Source organism: Zalophus californianus, chromosome 10 (assembly GCF_009762305.2).
Source record: "Zalophus californianus isolate mZalCal1 chromosome 10, mZalCal1.pri.v2, whole genome shotgun sequence".
Lineage (NCBI taxonomy): Eukaryota > Metazoa > Chordata > Mammalia > Carnivora > Otariidae > Zalophus > Zalophus californianus.
Window position 1 is genome coordinate 13251075 of NC_045604.1, and position 10816 is coordinate 13261890.

The following is a 10816-nucleotide window of genomic DNA, read 5'->3' on the forward strand; positions in this document are numbered from 1 at the left end:
ATTTAAAACAGGAAGAGGAGCATAATAAAAGAAATAGTGAAAGGAATAATACTGGTTTCCTTGGCAGAGGATGTGTGGAATAATAAAGAGATTTTTCTAACTAAACTGTGGGGATTGTAAGGTAGATCAGTGGGAAATAAAATTTAAGTACAGGGCACTTGCATTTCATATGAGAGAAATGTTATTCCTGGAGACTTTGTACAACTGGAAAACTCAAATAATTCAAAACGAATTTTCCCAAAGGGGGGATGCAGTTTTGGAACTTATAAATTTATAATTATTTTAGTGTATATTTTCTTTGAAGTTACTTTTTACATGACTGAGGGCTCTTTTCTAAATTAATGTTGGTGGTTTTTTTTTTTTTTTTTTTTTTTTTTTCCTCTCTGTGGTGCTTTATCCTATCTTACTTCCACTCTAAAGTTCTTGAATTTGGGTTTTTTTCAGCGTTAGCTTTAGCAGCACCATTTAATGAACTTGGATAACACTGTGAAAAGATACAGAAAATGAGATTTGAAATGATAATAACAGTGCTTGCTTAGGTTATGGAACCAAAAGTCACTTTTAGAAATTCTGATGCAAGTAATCAAGAGTGGTTCTCATAATACTGACAAAGGAGTGTTTGTTTCTTTTCACTGGTCTCGTAGGTGATGGCAGTAACATAAACACAGGTTGCAATTAACTCAGTTTTCAAATTATGCAACTCTGCAAGAATTAAATAAATTGGAGTTTCTTCTCAGTTCAAAATTGGTATAAACATTACTTTAATCCCAGTTTCAATTATTTCATAAGTTAGAATCTCAACTGTATGTATTGTGAAACTGGTCTGAGGGCAGGGGATGCATGCTCTTTATCCCTAACACATCTTAGCAGTAGCCTTTGAAGAAATAGACATTCAAGTCAGCATTGCCTAAATGAAGTGGAATTGTTCCATATAGTTCATGCTGGGAGGAGGTAAGATTGCAGAGTGAAATTTCATAATTTGGATGCTCAGGACCTGCTTGCATGCTAAACATAAAGGCAACACTTAATCAATGCTCGTCAATTGCTGAGTTGGGGGCAGGCATTTCGTTTCATACCAGTTTTACGCACTGCTATCTCCTGTGAAGCTATCCAGGCGTAATTAGACACATAGTGACTTGTGACTATGAATCCCTGTGCAGGATTCAAGGAAGAAGTATGTCTTGGACAGGGAGCAGAGTGAGGTTTGGTGCTCAGTTGGGCTGGGATGACATATGGGAAAAAAAGCATATTGAGGCTGGGATGAGTGTAGCCAAGAAGAAAGGTGAAGCAGAGTGTAGTGCAAAGCATGCAGCTGGAAGCGAGTTGGGGACAAAAGCCCAATGTGAGATAGCTTTGTCTAGGCATGCCAAAAGCCTAGGTGAAGAGTGGAAAAATCAAATCAATCATTGGGATGATTCAAAACAGCCAGATGTGTGTTGTCATCAGGGTCATCACGGGGTGGGGGTGGGGGCAGAGTGAAGGCAAATATCAGTCTTCCCACACTCCCTTCAAATACTTCTGTTCAGTTGAAATCATACTGAAATGGAATTTTAAATAGAAATAAGTCGTAGGAGAGCTCTGCATGATCAGCCTATAAGGAGCTTATGGAAAGGTGGGGAGCAGTTACCACTCTTTATCTTAGTGGCCCTTAGAGCAATATCAGGGGCTTTGACTTGTTTGATTCTAGTGAGATAATTGTATGTTAGAAATTATTGAAGGGTTAATTTTCTAAAAGTAAATTTCATGTTGTTTACTTTTAATCCTATTTTCTGAAAGACAACTAAATGAGTTCTATGTAATACGTAATGGCAGGAAAAATATAAAAATGCAGCTATAAATGAACCAAATGATCTGGAATAATTCAACATAGGCCTATACAATGTGACAGTTAAAAATAAAGTCTAAAAATAAAGTCTAAGGGTTTCTGGGTGGCTCATTCGGTTGGGCGTCTGGCTCTTGGTTTCAGCTGGGGTCATGATCTTGGGATTCTGGGATCAAGCCCCATGTCTGGCTCTGTGCTCGATAGAGAGTCTGGTTGAGGATTCTCACCCTCTGTCCCTCCCCCACTCTCTCTCAAATAGATAAATAAATCTTTACAAAAATAAAAATAAAGTCTAAGTTAAAACTTAGGGCAAAACAAGTGTACCATCAAAATGAAGCCACAGAGTGTTCTTTTGTTTGTTTTTTTTGTTTGTTTTTGTTTTCTTTTTTTTGAGAAACTCTCTGTGACAAGTTTAGCTTCTTCTTAAGGCCAAAGGCTGACTTACATACCCCTTAAACTTCATAATAGAATGTTTTGTTTGGCCAAAATATGATTTTGTATTCTTTTGTTGTTGTTGTTGTTTTTCCACAATATGATTTTGAATGCGTAGTAGTAGAGAGGAGTGGAAATGAGTAGTAGAAATGAGAAACGAGTAGAAACGAGTAGTAGAAATGAGTAGTAGAAACGAGAAACGAGAACATAGTAAAGAAACGAGTAGCAGAAACCAAACCTTTGGCCTTTTGGTTTGACCACAAGAACAGTAGTAGTCAGAATTCATTTCCAAGTCAGACCTCAGATTCCCAAGCCAAACTATCAAGCAAATAGTTCAATTAGGAATAGAAGTTAGGTTTTTAAACTAGGTTCAGAAACACTTGAAGGGATCTTTGAGTGAAACAGATACAGAAAGCAGAAGATGAAGACGGGGATGCTGACATTTGGAGCCCTTGGGACCAGGGGTGCCTAAGAGCTCAGTGGTGAGGTCCACAAGGATATGGGCATATAACATGAGAAAGGTAAGGTGTAGGCTTGAGGGAGGACTTGATGTTTTTGACTGCAAGTACTGGATGCTGCTACCATTTTTATTCTTCCTCATCTGATGGGGGGAGAAAACTTACTCCAATTTTCTCACTCAACGAACATTTCTTCAGTGCCTGCCTTGCTCTGTGCCAAGCATTGTTCCGAGTGATAGGGATACAACAGGGAACAAAACTAACTTCCTGGTTTATGGGGCTTACATTCTAGAGTGGAGGATAGGCAATAAGCAACAAACAAAAAATGGATACATGATTTGTCTCATTTTTATAAATCCTTTGAAGAAAAATCAAGGAGAGTAAGTGAGGGGAGGGTGTTGGGATGGGTTTCCAGAAAAGCGAGCACTGAATTAGGAAAAGGTAGTTGAGTACATTGGTATGTACCATTCAGATTGTTTTCTATAACCTCTTTCTAGGAACCTACAGCCTATTTGCCTTTTTAGGTATCTGAGGCATTTCTAGACACAGCAAGAAAACAAGATATCGCGTAATTAAAACCCTATTTTGCACTGAATCAGTGTGAGAGGAAAGGGGAATTATTAGCTTTGGTGTAGGTAGGTTGAAACAGGAATGGTAACTAATACTTTTTCTTTAATACTTAAAAAAAAATCGAGATATAATTCACCCACCATAAATTTAATCTTTTTAAAGGTGTTCATTTCACTGGTTTTTAGCATATTCACAAGGTTGTACAAGCATCACCACTGCCTACTTCCAGAACATTTTCATTACCCCCAAAAGAAACTGTATACCCATTAGCAGCCACACCACATTATCTCTTCCTTTCAGCCCCTGGAAACTAGTAATGTACTTTCTGTCATTGTGGATTCACCTGTTCTGGACACTTCACAAAGATGGAATATACATTGTGTGGCCTCCCATGTAGGCTTGCTTTCACCTAGCATGTTTTAAAGTTCGTCCATGTTGTGGCATGTAACAATCCTTCATTTCCTTTTATGGATTTTATTCCTTCATATCATCGTGTCATATTTTGTTTATCCATTCATCAGTTCGTGTATATCTGAGTTGTTTCCACTTTTTAGTTATTATGGATAATGGTGCTATGAAAATTTGTGTACAAGTTTTTGTTGGACATACGTTTTCAGTTCTCTTGTACGTCTACCTAGGAGTGGAAATGCTGGGACATAAGGTAACTTTATGTTTACCTTTTTGAGAAACAGCCAAACAGTTTTTTAAAGCAATTGCAACATTTGCATTTCCACCAGCAAGGTACAAAAACTGCAATTTCTCCACATCATCTTCAACACTTGCTGTTGTGTGTCTCTTGATTATAGACTTCCTGGGTGGGTGTCAAGTGGGCACCTCATTGTGGTTTTGATTTGCATATTCTTTCTGAATGACTGATAATGTTGAATATCTTTTCAAGTGCTTATTTGTCATTTGTATGTCTTTTTTTGAGAAATGTCTATTCAAATCCTTTGCCCATTTTTTAATTAGATTAATTGTTTGGTTTTTTTATTGTTGAATTATAAGTTTCCTTTATATATTTGGATACTAGACTCTTATCAAATACATAAAATACATAATCTCCCATTTTCTGGACACAGCTTGTAAATTTGGTGCTTATTCTGGTTGGGAGATCTTTGTGCCCTGTTAGAGTAGAGCATTACCAATCCATTCTGATTAGTTGACTTTGGTTAGGTTCATTCTTAGCCTATTCCTCCACTGTGTGTCAGATGGGTTTGTCTTCTGTGTGTTTTTACCTCTGGCTGCTGGAGTTAGGTTATATCCTGTTATTAGGCTTAAGTATGAGGAACCTTCGGAGGATACCAAATTTAAATAAGAATGGTGGCATTAAACAGCAGACTCCCTGAAGAGGTAAGGTGGAATACTGAGGGGCCAAGGAGAGGGGAGAATCTGGAGGAGGGAGAAAGGAGCAATAAAGACAAACACATTTCCCTCACAATTTTCCTTAGGATCCAGCTTTGACCATTAGTGAGATGAACTACTCACCACTTTGTAGGCAAGATTACTTCCATGCCGTACTTACAATACATGGTATAGTGATTATGCTAGAGGTGTCTTTTTTTTTTTTTTAAGGGAACTACAAGATGTAATAATTTATTTAGTTGGTGAAGAAAGGTTATTTTTCTATAGGTGCAGAGAGAGCCATCTCTCCTTCCCGTTTTCTCATTTCAGATTGATAAAAGGCTATGTATCTCAAAGTAAAGGATATCTATAATTAAATTTTCAGAGGACAATCATTGGGTTCCTTAAGACAACTTTGTCTAAAGCATCATAGTTGAAAACCAAGTATAACAAAGATGAGGAAAAAAAGACATTTCTTGACCACTTCTAAAGTGCCTAGGTGTGTTTATCCAATAAAAGCGACTCTCACCCTATATACTGCAGTTTAATCTGTATCCCTATATTGTCAAACAAATCACCACCTCAATCCACTAAATAAAGTAGTCAAGGTGATGGTTAACTTGGTGCAAATAATACAGCTTCTGTTTGACTGAATCATACTATTTTTAAACCAAATCCATTCTTAAGAGATCATTGTATCCATAATAGGTACTCCAAAAACATAGGGAATGTTGTTAGTAGGTAAAATGCTACGTTAAAGAAGTGGTATTATTGAGGGGGAAAAAACTGTCCTCAATCAGAACGTTCTTTTTTGAGGATAATGACAAGATTATACTGATTTCATAAAATGGATGAAAAAAATCAAGGTGAAAAATGAAGGCTCTATAGACTTAACACAACAGAGACCTTCTTGATTCCTCTTGTTTGATAATGTCCCATAGCCAAGTACACTTTTCCAAAATGAACAAATCATTAGCCAGTTAGAAAAACATGAACTTTGGCACTTGGGGAAATTCATGGGAGGGAGGAGGGGACACGATGGTTTTATTCTGTGGCTGGGTGCAGTGGCCCAGTTCACAATTGGAAGGTGCTTTCTTTCAGATTATCGGCATGTAGCTTGAGAGCCCCTGAGAGGGGAGCTTTGTCATCTCTCTGTCCTATCCTGGGCCTAACATTCTTTTGGCTCTCTCTAAATCTGTGAATAATGTCTGCCTATACAACTGAGAGAAATTTGTCATCTTCTCAATGGTGATATGTCATCACATTCATCCCATACCTACAGCACATCCTAGCCATCGGGGGCTTGAATGAAAGTGCACTTGTGTTTGTCAAACTGTCTACAAGAATAGACATGGGGTTTAGAGGTAACCCCTTTCCCATCTCTCAAAAGAACAGCACAGAGACAAGAGTTCTACAGTTATTTATTGAACTTGGATTTTCAATCATTTGCGAGGCACAATAATGCCTTCTCTTGGTTGCTTTTTTTTTTTTCTTTTAGCATTACAGTACTTCATTATTGCCACAGGGGGAACTGTTGGCTTAATTTTGCTTTGGAGACACTGCTGCTGAAATTATTAAGCTAATGATTTATGCCCCCTGTGATACAGCAATCTCTTGTGCTTAAAATGGTTACTATGTTTTGTTTACTGTTTATAACTACCAGCGGTTATGCCACAAAACCCCCCTGCAGTTTGCAGGGTTTATTTATCCCTGTGGATCTTTAGAAACCACTGATTAATATAGAAAAAATTAGGATGGCTTATATTTTAAAAATCTCATAAGCTATGAATTAAACCACTGTGCTCTGCTATATAGGAAGAAAAGTTCAGTGAGAATGAACAATGGTTGTCAAAACCTACTGACTCTTGTATTTGCTTCTGGTTTTATCAAAATGGAAACTATGAGTGCTTTTCAGGAATACAGTGCTGTGACTCCATCAGTTTTGGGCTATGAGATCACCAGCATTTCCCCTTGGGTGCCACACATTTTACCATATTAAGGAACCACTTTGCTTAGAGAAATGTTGCACATGTTTAAAGGCTGTTAAGTTTGATGGCTGGCAGAACTCTCATTTAACCCTGAGGCTGGGCCTTGGTGAAAGAAGGCTTTACAACTGGTCTGCATTTGGGGTTCTGAAGTGCTTTTTGTAACCGAAGGATTACACAGGGCAGATGAACCTTGGGGTAGGGAGGGATATGATTTGAGAGTGTTGATTTGTTTAAAATGGCAAAATGGTTCTTATACAATGTTTAGGCCTTGACCCTGTTGCCTCCCCAAGAGAAATAAAGAAAACATCACTGTTGTTTCAGGCAGCGTAGCCCAATTCCACACCATCAATCTTAGGTATCACTTGCTTGTACTTCGGTTACACCTTCCTGCTGCCTCCTGAACCCTATCAGTCCATTTGGCTTTGTTTCCACTACAAAATAGTTCACCCGTCTCTCTCTTGGACAGCTCCACATCTTAGCTCTTCCTCTGATGAGCCAATTCTGGTTGTTCACTGGGCTCATTTTCTCTGTGGTCTGATGTGGTCCATTTAAACAACGAACGCCCTTCCCTAAGTGGACCTCTGGCATTCCATATGCCAAGCCAGGCCAAGGTACAAGACAAGTCTGGCATTTTGCAGTAGGGTTGGGTGCAATGACAAAGCATTTCTCAGTCTGGGGTCTAGAAATGTGATGAATGTAGACAACATTGCTCAAAAGGCAGGACTTGAACAAAGTAGTGTGCAAGTAGGAAAGTGAGGAAGAGACCATGAGTATGGGAACCAAACTACACTTAAAATGTGAACATCTTTGTACAGCTTTAGCCTTATGTATTCCCTTGGTACAGAACTTTCTTTACCAAAATGCAGCCAAATATTTAAGAGGAAGAGATAGATTGATCCCTGAAACACCAAACCGGGGAGTAATAAGATCTGTTTTATTTCTCTTCATAACTCATTATTTTTCTTCATGAAGATGGAAAATTTGGGCATAAAAATATTTACAGTATTATAATGTGTGGGAATATGGAAAACATATTATCCAAGTAGCAATTTGAAGTGGAAATACGTAATTTCATAAGTAAGTGTTTTCATTCGGTATGTATTTTCAGTTAGTTTTAGAATTACTCCCCTTCTTGTATTAGAAAGTGACAGAAATAGAAATTCTAATGTTATATGCTCTCATTCTTTTAATGAATTCTATGTTTAATTTTTATTTTAACAGTTTTTAAGAAACTGAATTATATATAGCCTATCCTTTGTAGTCTTGCAGATCACTTTTTATTAACTCAAAATGTGATTTAATTACAGATTATTTTCAAATCACAGAAAATCCAAACACCAGTATAGTATGTGATTTGAAATTTTATACAAACACAAAAACAGATTAAATATAATGCTTAAGAAGCATGACAGGAAAAAATGTCTGTAATATGGAGGATTTTCTAGCATGAAAATTCCAGGCTTTAGTAGACAGATACTGAGATTAGACTTCTCAGCTAATCAACAGAATAAATTTCATGTATCCTCAGTGAAAATAACTTAAAGTTAAGTGCTTTTTCAGGGAAACCAATGACCAATAATTAGGTATGTCAACAAAGAAACACTTGATACTACTTTTTAAAACATTATTTGGGATGATACATTTTCAGTCTACAAGTATTACAACATTTCCTTGCAACATTCATCTTGTAACATTACTCTAGACAATAATAATTATATTAGGTATTGAGTGTCTCTTTGTATCCTAACAGCTCCTCTTGTTTCCCTAAGGCCACAGGAATTTGAAGATAGGATGTGTAATCTAAAGATGTCAGAGACACCTTAAGATTTCTCAACATCAAAACATCAAGAACTTTATTACTGAAGAAGAAGAGAATCCAGAGGATTCCTCTCACTTGTTACTTTTGGGGATATAAAAATAAATAGGAGATGATGAGGCTATGGCATTACTCTGATTTTTTAACTTAATTAGCTTTTATTGGCATGTAATATACATACAAAAAATGTACCAACTTTAAGAGTATGATTTGATGAGTTTTGACACATGCAGTTGTGTAACCACCACCATCATCAGGATATAATACATTTTCATCATCCCCAAATTTTCCTCATGTTCTGAGTCAATCTCCAAACCTCTCCAAATCTCCAAACCTAGACATTCATCTCCTTTATTATTCCAATTTTGTCATTTTTTAAAAATTTCATATAAATAGCATCATACAGCTCATGTAGTATGTCAGTATAAAGACATAGCATAATACTTTTGAGATTCATTTATCAGGAGTTCAACCTTTTTTTAGTAATGAATAATAATCTATTATATACGTATAATAAAATATGTGTATCTGTGCACCATGCGATGGACATTTTAGTTGTTTGCAGTTTGGGGCTATATTAAGAGTAAACCTTTATGAACATTTAACTACAAAGTTTTGGTTTGTTTTGTTTTTTATTTTGTGGAGATATATATATCTTTTTTTTTTCCTCAAGTAACACCTAGGAGTAGAATTGCTGGGACATAAATTGTTTTTTAAAGTGGATGTGATGGGCACCTGAGTGGCTCAGATGGTTAAGCGTCTGCCTTCGGCTCAGGTCATGATCCCAGGGTCCTGGGATCAAGTCCCGCATCGGGCTCCCTGCTCCTTGGGAGCCTGCTTCTCCCTTTGCCTCTCTCTCTCTCTCTTTCATGAATAAATAAATAAAATCTTTAAAAAAATAAAAAAATAAAAAATAATAAAGTGGATGTGATATTTTGCATTTCCACTAACAATACATGTATGTAATTTTTAGTTGCTTTATCTCCTCTTCTGCACTTGAAATTGTGTTTTTTTTTTAAATTTCAGCTATTTTAGTGGGTGTGTAGAGGTATGTCACTGTGTTTTTAATTTCCATTTGCCCAGTCATTATTGATGTTTAGTGTCTTTATGTATGCTTATTTTCCATTTGCATATCTCCTTTGAAGAATTTGTCCAAATCTTTCCCCATTTTTTAACTGTAATTTATTTTTTTTAAATTACAGAGTTACAAGTGTTGTTTGTGTATGCCACATGCAACCCCTTTATCAGATACATATTTTGAAAATACTATCAGTATGTAACCTTCCCTTTTATTTTTTTTAAATGCTATGTCTGAGGAGCAATTTTTAAAATTTTTGATGAAGTCTAACTTAGCATTGTTTATTACTTATGCTGCTTATTTCTATCTGAGAAATCTTTCTTTAACTCAAGGTCATAAGAATTTTCTGCTTCATTCTAGTAGTTTTAAAATTTTAGTTCTATTATTTAGATGTAGCATGAATTTAGAATTTAGCTTTTCTGCATTATATGAAATAAGGAAGGTTTGTTTGTTAGTTTTGCATATGAATATCCAGTTGTGGCATTTGTGGAAAAGACTATCCTTTCCTCTTTGAATTACCCTGACATCTCTGTTGAAAACCAGTTAGCCATGTATGTGTTTATATCTGTTCTTTTGATTCTGGCCCATAGATCTGTATGTCTATCTTTATACAAGTAAAGTAAATCTTGAATCAGATAGCTTGTCTTCCAAATTTGTCCTTCATCAAAATTATTTTTATTTATTTATTTTTTAAAATGTTTTATTTATTCATGAGAGTCAGAGAGAGAGAGAGAGAGGCAGAGGCAGAAGGAGAAGCAGGCTCCCCGCCTTGCAGGGAGCCCGATGCAGGACTTGATCCCAGGACCCTGGGATCATGACCTGAGCCGAAGGCAGTTGCTTAACCATCTGAGCCACCCAGGCACCCCATCAAAATTATTTTTAATTATTCAAGATTCTTTGAATTTCTGCATATATTTAGAATTAACTTGTCAATTTCAATGACTAAACCTATTAGAATTTGAATTAAGGGGGGAGGACAAGATGGTGGAGGAGTAGGAGACCTAAATTTCGTCTGGTCCCAGGAATTCAGCTAGATAGGGATCAAACCATTCTTAACACCTACGAACTCAACAGGAGATCGAAGAAAAGAATAGCAACTCTCTGAATAGAAAAGCGACCACTTTCTGGAAGGTAGGACGTGTGGACAAATGAATCCGAGGCGATATTCGGGAAGATAGATGGTGGGGTAGGGGGCCTCCGTCAGCCACTACCGGCAAGTGATAGAGCAGCAGAGCCCAAAATCGGAACTTTTACAAGTCTGCTCTGCTGAGGGACATTGCTCCAGTGGCTAAGCAGGGGGTGGAACACTTG

At 36.8% G+C, this 10816-nt stretch overlaps 1 long non-coding RNA gene across 1 annotated transcript in view; it reads left to right on the forward strand.

The window, feature by feature from the left end:
* Nucleotides 1-8607, forward strand: part of LOC113933015 — an 86675-nt gene extending 78068 nt beyond the window's left edge. The window contains exon 6 of the long non-coding RNA XR_003523211.1: nt 8381-8607. This is a non-coding gene — a long non-coding RNA (uncharacterized LOC113933015). The remainder of the gene's footprint in view (nt 1-8380) is intronic.
* Nucleotides 8608-10816: the final 2209 nt, after the last annotated feature.